General features: G+C 50.6%; 1 protein-coding gene across 2 annotated transcripts in view; it reads right to left on the bottom strand.

Annotated features, from left to right (window-relative positions):
* hipk3a (homeodomain interacting protein kinase 3a) overlaps positions 1–9896 on the bottom strand; it is a 278159-nt gene extending 268263 nt beyond the window's left edge. For both annotated transcript variants that reach the window (XM_038807891.1, XM_038807892.1), the window contains exon 1: positions 9529–9896. The gene's annotated coding sequence lies outside the window, so the exon portion shown is untranslated. The remainder of the gene's footprint in view (positions 1–9528) is intronic.
* Positions 9897–13238: the final 3342 nt, after the last annotated feature.

The following is a 13238-nucleotide window of genomic DNA, read 5'->3' as shown; positions in this document are numbered from 1 at the left end:
GAGGGGAGGGAGGGAGGGAGGGGAGCGGGAGGGAGGGAGGGGAGCGGGAGGGAGGAGGGGAGCGGGAGGGGGGAGGGAGCGGAGGGAGGGAGGGGAGCGGGGGAGGGAGGGAGGGGAGGCGGAGGGAGGGGAGGGAGGGGAGGGGAGCGGGAGGGAGGGGAGGGAGGGGGAGGGAGGGAGGGGAGCGGGAGAGAGGGAGGGGAGCGGGAGGAGGGGAGGGAGCGGGAGGGAGGGAGGGGAGGGAGGGGAGGGGAGGGAGGGAGGGGAGCGGGAGGGAGGGAGGGGGGGGAGGGAGGGAGGGGAGCGGGAGGGGAGGGAGGGGAGCGGGAGGGAGGGAGGGGGAGCGGGAGGGAGGGAGGGAGAGCGGGAGGGAGGGGGGGAGCGGGGGCGGGAGGGAGGGGAGGGAGCGGGAGGGAGGAGGGGAGCGGGAGGGAGGGAGGGGAGCGGGAGGGAGGGAGGGGAGCGGGAGGGAGGGAGGGGAGCGGGAGGGAGGGAGGGGAGGGAGGGGAGGGAGGGACGGGGAGGGACGGGGAGGGAGGGGGAGGGAGGGGGAGGGGGAGGGGGAGGGAGGGGGAGGGGGAGGGGAGGGGGAGGGGGAGGGAGGGGGAGGGGGAGGGGGAGGGGGAGGGGGAGGGGGAGGGGGAGGGGAGGGGGAGGGAGAGGGAGAGGGAGGGGGAGGGAGGGGGAGGGGGAGGGGGAGGGGGAGGGGGAGGGAGGGGGAGGGGGAGGGGGAGGGGGAGGGGGAGGGAGGGGGAGGGAGGGGGAGGGGGAGGGGGAGGGGGAGGGGGAGGGGGAGGGGGAGGGGGAGGGAGGGGGAGGGGAGGGAGGGGGAGGGGAGGGAGAGGGGGAGGGAGGGGGAGGGGAGGGAGGGGGAGGGGAGGGAGGGGGAGGGGAGGGAGGGGGAGGGGAGGGAGGGGGAGGGGAGGGAGGGGGAGGGGAGGGAGGGGGAGGGGAGGGGGAGGGGGAGGGGGAGGGAGGGGGAGGGGGAGGGAGGGGGAGGGGGAGGGGGGGGAGGGAGGGGGAGGGGAGGGAGGGGGAGCGAAGGGGGAGGGGAGGGAGGGGGAGGGGAGGGAGGGGGAGGGAGGAGGGGGGGAGGGAGGAGGGGGGGAGGGAGGAGGGGGGGGGGGAGGAAGGAGGGGGGAGGGAGGAGGGGGGAGGGAGGAGGGAGGGAGGGAGGGAGGGGGAGAGAGAGAGAGGGTGGGAGAGAGTAGAGAAGGAGAGAGAGAGTGGAGGAGAGAGTAGAGAAAGAGAGAGAGTGAAGAGAAGAGGGAGACCACACTGGTAGATGGTTCTTAATAACTGGACACACCTGTTTTATTAATAATACTCAGGAACTATATTGTGCACCACAGGAACAGGGGAAAACACTGTCCCCAACCTAGCCACCCTGATTCCAGAAACCAGCAGCCTGCTAGATGGTAAATGCTATCCCACCAAGGCACATCAGCAGAGAGAGAAATGGCAAAATCAGCACTGTGTGGACCAGGAAAAGTAGGGTGACACCCCTGCGGATCCCAATGAGAAACAGCATCCACAAATTTGAAATCCTGCTGATTAATCACACATTCTCACGCCATCCCCACAGTTCACAAGCAGAGTTTCATTAAACGTCCTGTACCTCTGCGACTCCTCACACTGCACATGAAGGCCTGGCTTAGCTGCAGCAATGGAATAATCAATAGACTACTACAGCATGCCACACACATCCTTATTTATGCAACATAAACATAAATCAAGCCTCCCGCTCACCCAAAGCCTGACTCACTCACAAAGCTCTGTCACACAACTGTGGCTCTTCACACAATTCATCCTCACCAACACCATCAGAACATTCAAAACTATGCAGGATGTGCTGTGCATCCACTCTTGTCATTAATTTGTTTCAGAGGAGGTTGCTGCTCCTCAAAGGAGTGGTGCATGCCTGAATCAGCACGTAACTCAAAGTAAAAATCCAAAATGTGATAATCGTAATTCAAACTGGATCAAATTGCATATGTTATCTGTTCTAGTTTCTGGCAGCATACATGGACCAAAACACTTACGTGCAAGAAAATTTTCAGTGTAAGCAAGGAGTTGCTCACTCCCCAATGAAATTGAGCATTACTCAAATGTTCAAAGTCCAATAAGACAACAAGCAATGGGATTATTGAAGTAGAAAAGTACGTGCTGTGCTGCACATCACTCCGAGCGCAGCAACTGTCATATATCACACATACACACAGGTCCAGGTTACATGACACTCTCCCCTTTAATCAGATTCAGCAGTACAGCTAATCGTTCACTGACTTCTGCCAGCAGAGACAAAATGGAATACTGAGAATCTAACGTCAACATAGAAAATGTCAGCAAGTGGGTTCATCGGACCCTAGCGAAGGGGCCCATCTCAAACATTAATCTGTCTAACTCCTGGCACTGAACCATGCACAAAATAAAATCTTTCCCCATTTCTGTTCTGTATCCAAGCAACATAAACAAACTCTTGTTTTGTTGGTGATAGGATGTGATTTAATAACTTGCAGATTCTTCCTTCTTTAAAAGTATCTTAAACCCCTCCACCTTGGTGACTGAACAAACCGCCCTCTGTCATCATATCGCACAGTTCAGCACAAACTGGCCAACAAACCAATCAACAGCAAAACTGTTGCCGTGCAACTACATTGGGTAAACAAGGTCATTGATCACAACTACTGTGCTTAGAGCTGATAACAAAAGCAAGCAAGCAATCGGATTATCTTTGTACCAGCACACAATGTGCAACACTATATGTTAGTCAATTACAGAGCACATAGGAACACTGGCAGCTTGTAGAAAAACAGCCCAACAAACACACATATACACTGACAGGCACACGCACAGCCATACTCACATGCACAGGCACACACTGACTGAGACACATGCATGCAAACACACACACATTCTCTTTCAGTCCAGACCTGCTGAGAACGAATGACACAAATTAATCAGTTCGATTATTTTGCCTAAAGTAAAAATGATTCATAAATAAAAAGACCCAGAAGTTACAAGGAAACAGGCTTTTCAGCCCAACCATTCCAAGTCAAACATTCACTCTCCATCACAGAACAACATTCACCTGCCCTCCCTAAATATCCCTTCCACACACTTTCCTTTATCCACTACTCCAGTCTAATCTAAAATGTTGTCATAGTTCCTGCCTGAACAACTAACACAACCTCCAAACTCTATGAAGGAGTTTACAATTCCTTGTATTTAATCTTGCATCTGTGCTCCCCTCATTATAATCACAAAAAACAATATTCAGCATAGCTCATTCGGAAATCATAACCTCCCCAATCTGAAGTATATGCTGGCAAAAGGATGACAGTTTGCCTTTCCTCTCACCATTCCTTGGTCAAAGGCACTTCAGCCCACTCAAGGGCATCGTGTATACATGCACAGGCTCCAATTATCTCGCCGTTACACATTGTGAAATCCATTCTTTTGTACCAGAGGAGACCAAGGATACTAGTTTCGCTACTGTTTCCAGACACAGATGGATAGAACCTGCTAACATCCAGTCAATTCCAGCATTAGGACAGAAGAGTAGGATCGGAGACAACTGAGCTTTTAAAATATTTTTCCAACCATTCGTCATGTTATTAAAGTTTTTGGACACAAGTTTGACTACTAGCTTCAAGGGCTGGTCCCTCAGCACCCTTCCATTGCACAGCGGCAGATCGATGAGTGGTGGGGCGGGGCAGGGAGACAACATCTCCCTTTAACTGGATGACTCGCAGAAACATCAGTGTCTTCATAACTATCACAATTAGAGGTCGGCCTCGTACGAAGCACATAAGGAACAGCTTCAGGCTGCTCTGACATAACCAGGACTGGGATAGAGAGACAAAACGGCACAACTGACCGTCGCTTCTGATTCAACATTGTACGGATTGAGTTTGACCAGCTCCCTGTCTCAGCACTGGAGAGATGGCATAATAAAAACTTGCCGCATGTAACACAAAAAATAACATAAAAAGTGCAACTGCTGCTTGTAGCTAAATTGTTAGTTCAAAACGAGAGCAGTCTCTGAGTGGTGTCATGATTATGTTCCTGATCTCAAGGCTTGAAATAGTTAGCTAAAGAATCGGAGTTCAAATCACACCATGGCAGTTTAACAATGTTAATTTAGCTCCAAAAACATGGAAATAAAAATCTGGTGACAGGAAAGTGACCATGAAATTGTCAGACTGTCATAAAAACCCAACTCATTAATGAATGTACTTTAGGGAAAGAATTTGATCTTGACCTTGTCTGAGGCTATGTCCCACGCCAACGTGGTTGGCACTCAGTTGCCTTCTGAAGTGGCCCACTGAGCCACTCAGCTGCCGAACAACTAGAGACAGACAATACAAGCTGGCATTTTCAGTGATTCCCACATCCTACAAATAATGGCATTAGGCATGTTTATTTTACTCCTTCCACAGGAGGGAGAGGCTCATTCTTTCATCCTCCTCAACTGCTGCTACACATTAATTTCCTTTGCCATGTGTGCATGAAGATAATGTGATGTAAAACTAATCATTTTGAATAGAACACAGTATTTTCGGTCTCTCAATAAATCAATGGGTATGGGGAGCTGACAGGAAAGTGGGGTGAACCCAAATATAAGCCACAATCATAATGGATGACAGGGCATGCTCAACGGGCCTAAAAGTGCAGAAGGAGGCCTTCCGGTCCATCGAATCTGCACCGCTCCATGTTCCACCGTATCACTACAATCCCATTATGCAACATTCACATCCCTGGACACTATGGGGCAATTTAGCATTACCAATCCATCTACCCCGCACATCTTTGGATTGTGGGAGGAAACCGGAGCACCCGGAGGAAACCCACGCAGTCACGGAGAAAACATACGAACTCCACTCAGACAGTGACCCAAGGCCGGAATTGAAACAGAGTCCCTGGCTCTGTACTAACCACTGTGTTATCGTTATGGTCTCCTCCTGCTCCTATTGCTTACGTAATGTTAGATGCACATGAGCTGCAGAATTTAGACCTGCCATTCATCTCCACTTGAACAATTCCTATTGGTTAGCCAGACACTTCCTTGTTCTAAACTTCAGTTGAACCATTTCAACAGATGCAGAAAGCAATTGCTGTTTAACACTGAGTCCACAAGGGGTCTGGCATCAAACAAAACGGATCAAGGACAGTGACTGTTTCAGTTCCTTCCAGAAGTGTTCAGTTTGTGCATGCAGCATTCTGACTTCCCACCAAGAATTTACAGCTCATCTCTTCTACGCAGGTTACATGGCAGACAATCAACTGTATCAGCCACACATCCAAGAGATTATCTTCCCCAGAATGCAAAGCACCAATTGTTTTCCACCTACTTATATGAACACCCATCATGCAATTTTTCTTCAAACTTATCAGTTCCCTTAAGTGGTTAAAAATGCAGATATTATCTCCCCACTCCTTAACCTTCCTATACAAGAAATTGCGATTTTACAATTAACCCGTACAATCAGAGTATTTTACAGCTACAGCAGGTCTGTCTGCTAATTATGCTCATGAACCTCCCCAGAATCTTACTTCATCTCACATTCTCGGAGTAGCCTTTCGTTCTGTTCTCTCTCATGTCTTTATCTTGCTTCCCCTTTAATGCAGCAGGCCAGAATATGATCACGTTCCAACAGGGGCCCTGAAGAGTTAATATTTCCGATTGCCATTCTGTATTCCAGTGAAATGTGTAAAATGATTTACAGCTTCAATGCTGCACTGCTGGTAAACTGAAACATTGGGATACTGTAATAGGATCGGCGTTCTGACTGAGATTTGTTTCTAGCTTGCTGTCCAAGAGCTAAAACATCAACCCCAATGACTGGAAATTGCTCTTCTGTGCTCACATTTTCAGTGGGTCACAGTTTATTGAGCAGTGACCATGACACAGCAACATTCATCTAGGTTCAAGTGAATCAACCCCCACCGTGACCCAAACTGCACTCATTTCCTCCTCCTTTTAGGTCCTGTGTTGACACGTCCCTCCGTGACTAAGAGAGGAACTTTTGATGGAGCTGCCTTGGGGTAAATCAACTTTCAATTTTCCCACAAAAGCACCTAACCTCCTTTTTCCTGATGATACAGGTGGCATATGCAATATGTCATGTGGTGACATTACAGACAACTGGTCATGTAATGCTATCAGACAGCACTGTTCTTCAAACCCCAGAATAACAACGCTATCTATATATGCGTGAGGCACGGCATAAAACATACTGCCGTTTCCTGCCATTACTGCTTAGTCTTTTGGTCTCACGAAGGCCTCCCAACATAAAACACTGCTTGCAAGTCACCATCAAAAGTTCTTATAACATTCACAGCACAAGAATTTTTTTTAAACACAGTAATGAACAAGCTTCATTAACTTACAATTTAATATTCTGTTCCCATACAGCTGCAGATGAGGGAGAAGGGATGGTTGTGTCCTCTAAGATCCCCGTCAGCCACACACCAACAATTCAGAGACTGCTTCAGCCCACAGGAGGCTCCCTGGAAGCTAATTTCAGTATGCGCTTGTGAGGCAACCCTTCAACTAGCATAGTTGGCAGATCAACACCAGCCAGGGTTACCCACTTCCCTCCAAACCCCCCCCCCCCCCCCCCCCACCCGTCCGAGGCTCAGAATTAGAACTCACAGAAAAAATACATAGACTTCCTTCTTCCTGAGACCTAAATTTGTTGCCATAGTAAAGTGAAGTAAGCTGGTGGGAGGGGGAAATAAGAAAGAAACTGTCAAGTGCTCCAACTAAAGCAACCCACAGAACTCAAATCATCACAGCTTGGATTTCAAAGTTGCACTTCATTCCTGTTCAATCCAGATCTTTAAAGACTGCTTTCTCAAAATTAGTTCTTGCGCTGGTTATTCCACAATCCGATTCTTAGCGACAGCTCCCCGAGAGGGTGGGTGGGGGGGGGAGGGGGGGGGGTGGGGGGTTAAAAATCTGAAATTAGCCTCATCAAAAGCTTTGGGGAATATTTATCTCACTGCCACACTGCAGGGGAAGCTTTCTCCACCTGCTTGCTGTTATCGAAGCTTTGGAAAGATCCAAGGACGTGGTCACCAGTAACTGGCACATCACCAGTTTGTAAACCTGCCTACTGGCTGATCTAACTTTAGACTTTGTTTCATTCTGGAATGTTCCTACGTGGGTAAAAATGAGAAACGCGTTTACACTCACAAAATTGATAACCCCTCCATTTTCTGGAAGATGCAACACAAACAAAGAAAACAAAATAAGTATCGCTGTCCCCACAAACACACCCACCCTCCCGGCCACTGAGAAGTTTTTCCAACTAGCTTTGCATCGCAACTGGAAACCTCATCCATCAGACTGGAGTTAGCAGAAACCACAGGGTGTTGTGGGCTAACAGTTTTAAAGCCAGCCGACGTCAAATTCAACATTCATCGGGTTCAGACTCTGATCCCAAGCTCTTTTGGGAATTACAAGCTTCCAGTAAAGAGGGCAGGAGGAATCACATTAACCAGATAAAGAGCTTGCTTATGGTTTGGCACAGGGACACTCAACACTATTTAAAACTGAGGTATTTTTAGATCTTTAAAACTTTGTATATTGAATATGCTTAAAACTATGTTTCAAAGTCCAGACAGAATGCTTAGCAGCAATGTAATTAGCATGGGTTAACAAACAGGGACACGAGATGTTCAGAGAGGTCATGGCATTTCTTTGTATCTATCTGCCATTAGTTGTTTCACTAGCAAAGGTTATTTCTGTTGTTGCATTCTAACTAACATTTTCTGCAATGACAGCGCCAACTCTCATTCGGAAGTTAGCCTTATTAGGGCAGGCATTTGGGCAGGGAGGAGGGGTCCCTAGGAGGACATTAAGATTTAAACAGGGTCCTGCAGAGGGTTGTACTAGAGGATGAATTCTAATGTTTACAGAGCACCTTCAGAACACAACATTTACAGCTACTCTTGCAGAGAACATTAACTGGGGGGTAGGATTCGGGTAGATACTGTTTACTGAGTGGACAGAAAGAGCATTATTTACTTGGGATCCTGGTGTGGATAATGTTCATGGGGAAAGTTGGAGGAGGAAGTTAGAGTGGGAACTGGTCCAGTTTAAGAGAGATCAGGAGGCATGTATAGTTTAGGGGGTGTTGAAGGACACTCATGGGAAGCACAGTTTAGTGGGGTTAGGGAGTGCTAACAGTTCAGAGGAGGTCAGGGAGAGGGTACAGTTTGGTGTGGGTTGGGGAAGTAGACTTTAGACTGAATTAGAGAGGGGTACCATCTGGAGGATGTCAGTGAGCAGATCCAGTTTAGAGGGGGTTGGGGGAAGGTGCCATTCATGGAAGAATAGTGGTGCCTAGGGGAAGGTCTTGACGACGAGAGTCCCATGGGCAGTAATGTCCATGGGGTCAGGATTCATGGGGCGGTATTTCTTTCGGGACCCTTGGAAGAATTGACAGAGGGAGAGGATGTTTGCATGATTGATTGTGGAGCTCAGAATGTACTGTTTACAGAGTTGACAGGAAAGGATAATGTTTATGGGCAATCTGGGTGGATAAACTTTAACGGGATACTAAAAAGTAGTTCAAGGAGGGCTTGCTTTACAGTGTCAGGAGAAGGTACTTAATGGGGATCATGGGCAGGTACAGTTGCATGGGGATCGGGGGTAGGTACAGTTGAGTTGTCTTAAAATTTAACGTTGCAAAAAGTCCCAGATGAGTATAGGCTGCTTTCCCCTTTGAGTGGGAGCATCGATTGGTGATGATTTAACCTGAGGATCACCACACCTCACACAAGGAGCAAGGTTAAGAAGGCTCATGAATAACCCCAGCAAGCACAGGAATTGAACCCATGCCATTGTTCCTCCTCTGCATCATGAACCAACTGGTAGTGATTAGGTGGGCAGATAGTTTAATGGGAATCAGGTACGGTTTGGTTGAGATTCAGAGGCAGATACAGTTGAGTACGGTGTAGGGGCAGATATGGTTCAGTAGGGATTAGGGTGCATGCACAGTTACGATTTAAGGGGGTAGATAAGGTTTAGTGACGATTAATGGGGGATTATGGGCATATGCAGTTTAGTGGGAATTAGGGGGCAGATAGGGTTTAGTGGTGATTAATGGGCAGATACAGTTTCATGGGATTAGAGTTTAGATACAGTTTAGTGGGATTAGCGAGCAGATGCAATTTAATGGAGATTGAGGGTAGATAGTTTAGTGGGGACTAGGGGGCAGAGAATTTAGTAGTGGAGACAAGGGGGCAGCTACAGTTTAGTGGGGACGAGTGAGCAGATACAGTTTAGTGGGGACTAGTGAGCAGATAGTTTAGTGGGGACTAGTGAGCAGATAGTTTAGTGGGGACTAGGGACAGATAGTTAAGTGTGAAGCCCCATGTTGCCGATTAGCAGAGATAAAGTTTCATTGGGAAGGAGATGGGGGGCACTGATCCAGTTTGAAGGCTCCGATTGTTACCCCCCGCCCCCCGCGGCCTTCTCCTGACCCCCCTCCCCACTTTCCCGGGATCGGCTGTTACCTTGACGGGGAGGAAGCAAGGGATGGCGGTGCGGTGGTGCCGATCCCGGAGCCGATCCGGATCCCAATTCCGATACAGTGGCCGTGCGGTGGAGCCGGAGCTGGAGCCGAGCCGTGTCCCCTGCATAGTCGGCTCAGGCCGCTGCCGCCATCCTGTCCGCCTCGGCCAGCGGGGAGGGGGATGAAACCGCCCGGCCTGCCCCGAACCTTGCCTCAGCCGCACTGTCGGCTCCGTGGCCCCATGATCAGCCCGTTGGGTATGCCTCAGAGGGTCACGGTGCAGCTCGGCCGCCGCTGCCGATCAGAGCCCAAATCCAACAACAACATGTCCGGGCGCAGCTCACCCTGTCTGAGGGAGCAGCAGCACGCCTGCGCACAACACCCGGGGGCGGGGCTATTGTAGGGGAAGCGATCCCAGTAGACGGGGAGGGGGGAAAAGGGCAAAAGGGGCGTAGCCAGTGAGAGGAGCGGGACCAGCGGGGGAGGGGCCAGTGGGACAGGAGCGGGATCAGCGGGGGAGGAGCCTGAGCAGCGGAAGTGGGGCGTGGCCAGTGGGACAGGAGCGGGACCAGCGGGGGAGGGGCCAGTGGGACAGGAGCGGGTCCGGCAGGGGAAGGGGCTGAGCAGTGAAGGGGGCGTGGCCAGTGCAGGGGCGGGATCAGCGGGGGAGGGGCCTGAGCAGCGGAGGGGGGCGTGGCCAGTGAGACAGGAGCGGGACCAGCGGGGGAGGGTGAGCAGTGAAGGATGGGCGTGGCCATAAACAGGAGTGGGACCGTCTGGGAAGCGACCTGGGCAGCGGAGGGGCGTGGCTAGTGACAGGTGCAGGACCAGCGGGGGAGGGGGGCTGCGCAGCGGAGGGGGGCGTGGCTAGTGACAGGAGCGGGACCAGCGGGGGAGGAGCCTGAGCAGCGGAAGTGGGGCGTGGCCAGTGGGACAGGAGCGGGACCAGCGGGGGAGGAGCCTGAGCAGTGGAGGTGGGGCGTGGCCGTTGAGAGGCGGGGCATGGGGCGGAGCGTGGTGGGGGCAGTGTGGGACAGGGTGAAGGAGTTGCACAGGGGGCGGGGCCAGTAGGCGGAGCCGATACTGGAGCACGATGGGAAAGTGGAGAAATAAAGTTGGAACTGAAAACTTGGAAGGAGCAAGATCCGGAAAAAAGGGTATAATAACTCAGTGAAGCTGTTGTTAGGACAGATTAATTTATTTATGTACCTATTTACACAAGTCTGCTTAATGCAGCATCTCACTCCCTGTGCAATTCTAGTTGGGAAGATTTGTTCTCTCAGGCCCTGAGTTGAGCCAACTTTTATATCTTGCTCCTAACGAGCCCCAGGTGGTTGGCCTTTGCCCTCTAACTAGGGAGCTTGTATTCCAGGAGTGTCAGGGATATCAATGATTGTTTCCCCATGGTCCTCGTGAGCGTCATAACACCCCTCCTCCCCAAAGTCCAAAAGTGTCCCATCAGTTGCCACTGGTGGAGGCCTTCTGCGCTTACAGGTTCTGGGTCGGGTGGAGTGTTGCTGCTTGCCACTTACTGGCTGACCGCCGAAGGGGAACTATAGGGGGTTCGCTGCCGGACACACTGTCGTTTGCCGGTGCAGATACCTCCACGTCCATATCAGAACCCAAGTCAAAGCACTCTTGTTCAGCATGATGTGACCTCAGATAGCTGGGCCCTGAATCCAAAGGGTGGGTCATGCTGCGGCGACAATTGTTGAAACATCACGACAGGCGAACTCGCGCCTGGTCAAATGGTTTACATGCTTTTTTTTGGAAAATATTTTAAGGCATTTATGATTTTGTCCACATTCTTCTTAAGGGTCATTCCCTGAACTTGGACCCTACACGAGACCGGGTCAAACTGGTCCAGTACCACTCGCGCGAGCCACAACATGCCATTGCCAAAATTCCTTGCGTAATTGGTGCCTATGTCTTTACATTGTGAATTTTATGTTTGCCCTATGTATTTTCTTTTCATGTATAGAATGATCTGTGAACTGCACGCAGAACAATACTTTTCACTGTACCTCTGTACACAGGACAATAAACAAATCCAACAAATCTCAGGCGTGAAACATTCGCTCTAGCACCCCTGAACTACGGTAACCCTTCTGTGACTCCTGATGCTGCTCAACTTTGGCCACAGTGTTAGGAAGAGTATGAGTCAAATGAGCCCTTAGTCGTCTTCCCATTAAAAGTTCAGCTGGAGCAATCCTGGTGGTCACGTGTGGCACTGTACGGTAAATAAAACAGAAGTGTGCCAGCTGCGTGTCTGAATACCGTTTCTTGCTTTTCCAATCCCCGGTTAAATATTCGGACTACCTGCTTTGCCAGTCCATTAGTTGAAGGATTATATTGCGCGGTGCAGATGTGCCAAATGTCATTACACGCATTTAAATGGCAAACTCCTCACTTGTTAAAGGAGTGGCATTGTCTGTCACCAGCACTTCCGGAAGTCCATGGGTGCAAAGAATTCCCCGGAGCATCTCTATTGTGGCTCTGGATGTCATGGATGACATCCTGCAAACCTACAGCCACTTGGAGTGTGTGTACACAATTATTAGGAACATGGAGCCCATGAAATGTCCAGCAAAATCAACGTGGAGGCGACTCCCTGGATAATCCGGCCATTCCCAAGGGTAGAGAGGAGCCGACGACGGAAGATACTGACATTCCCAGCATGCCGGGAAGTTTTCTTTTTTTAAATGTTTTTATTCAGGCGTTTATATATAGTCACATCAAGCACAAGCAAAACCAAAAAGAGAACAAAGAAGAAATCACATAACAAATACAGAGCCAACACCCCTGCACTCCACCCTCCCTGCCGTTACCCTTCACCCATACTGCCTCCTTTTTAACTGGAAAGTCCCTCCCCCTGCTGACTTCTTAACTACCTTGAAGAAGTTGATAAACGGTTTCCATCTCCGGGCAAACCCCTCCACAGACCCTCTCAAAGCAAACTCAATTTCTTTTCCAACCTGAGGAATTCCACGAGGTTGCTCATCCACACGCCCGGTTTTGGTGGCCCCGAGTCCCTCCATTCCAACTGGATTCCAACTAGATCCGTGTCCGGGCTACCAGAGAAGCAAACCAAAACGCCGACCTCTAGCCCCCTGGACTCCCAGGTCTTTCAGCACTCCAAAATACGCCACTTCTGGACCTTGGACCACTTTCACCCTCAGCACCTCAGACACCACATCACCAAACCCCCACCAAAATCCCTCCAACTTCGGACAGGCCCAAAACATGTGGAGATGGTTGACGGGCTCCCTCGCACACCGCCCACACCTATCAGAGAACTGGCCGAATTCCACCAAAATATCAATGATCCCTCCAATACTTTACAATGGGTCCGATATGTAAAGCAACAGATAGTCCGCATATAACGAGACCCTGTGCTCCACCCCTCCCCGCACTATCCCTTTCCAACCCCTTGATGCTCTTAGCACGATTGCCAGTGGCTCTTGTCGCCAAGGCAAAGAGCAACAGGGAGAGTGGACATCCCTGCCTCGTCCTACGATGCAGCCCTCCTGAGTGTCCACATGCAAAGCCCTCGTCCAGGGTGACCTCAGCTGCTGTCGCAGGCAGAGACGCAAAGGCCAACGTGCTGACCCCTGACCACACTGGTGGCTGGCCTTCTCCTTCATCCTCGTGCAAAGTATCCTGCCAGTTGTGGCAGTGCCTGAAAACCAAACTCTGCCATGTACTTGCCTG

Source organism: Scyliorhinus canicula, chromosome 9, assembly GCF_902713615.1.
Source record: "Scyliorhinus canicula chromosome 9, sScyCan1.1, whole genome shotgun sequence".
In the NCBI taxonomy this organism is placed as follows: Eukaryota; Metazoa; Chordata; class Chondrichthyes; order Carcharhiniformes; family Scyliorhinidae; genus Scyliorhinus; species Scyliorhinus canicula.
This window is presented reverse-complemented; position numbering and strand designations above follow the sequence as displayed.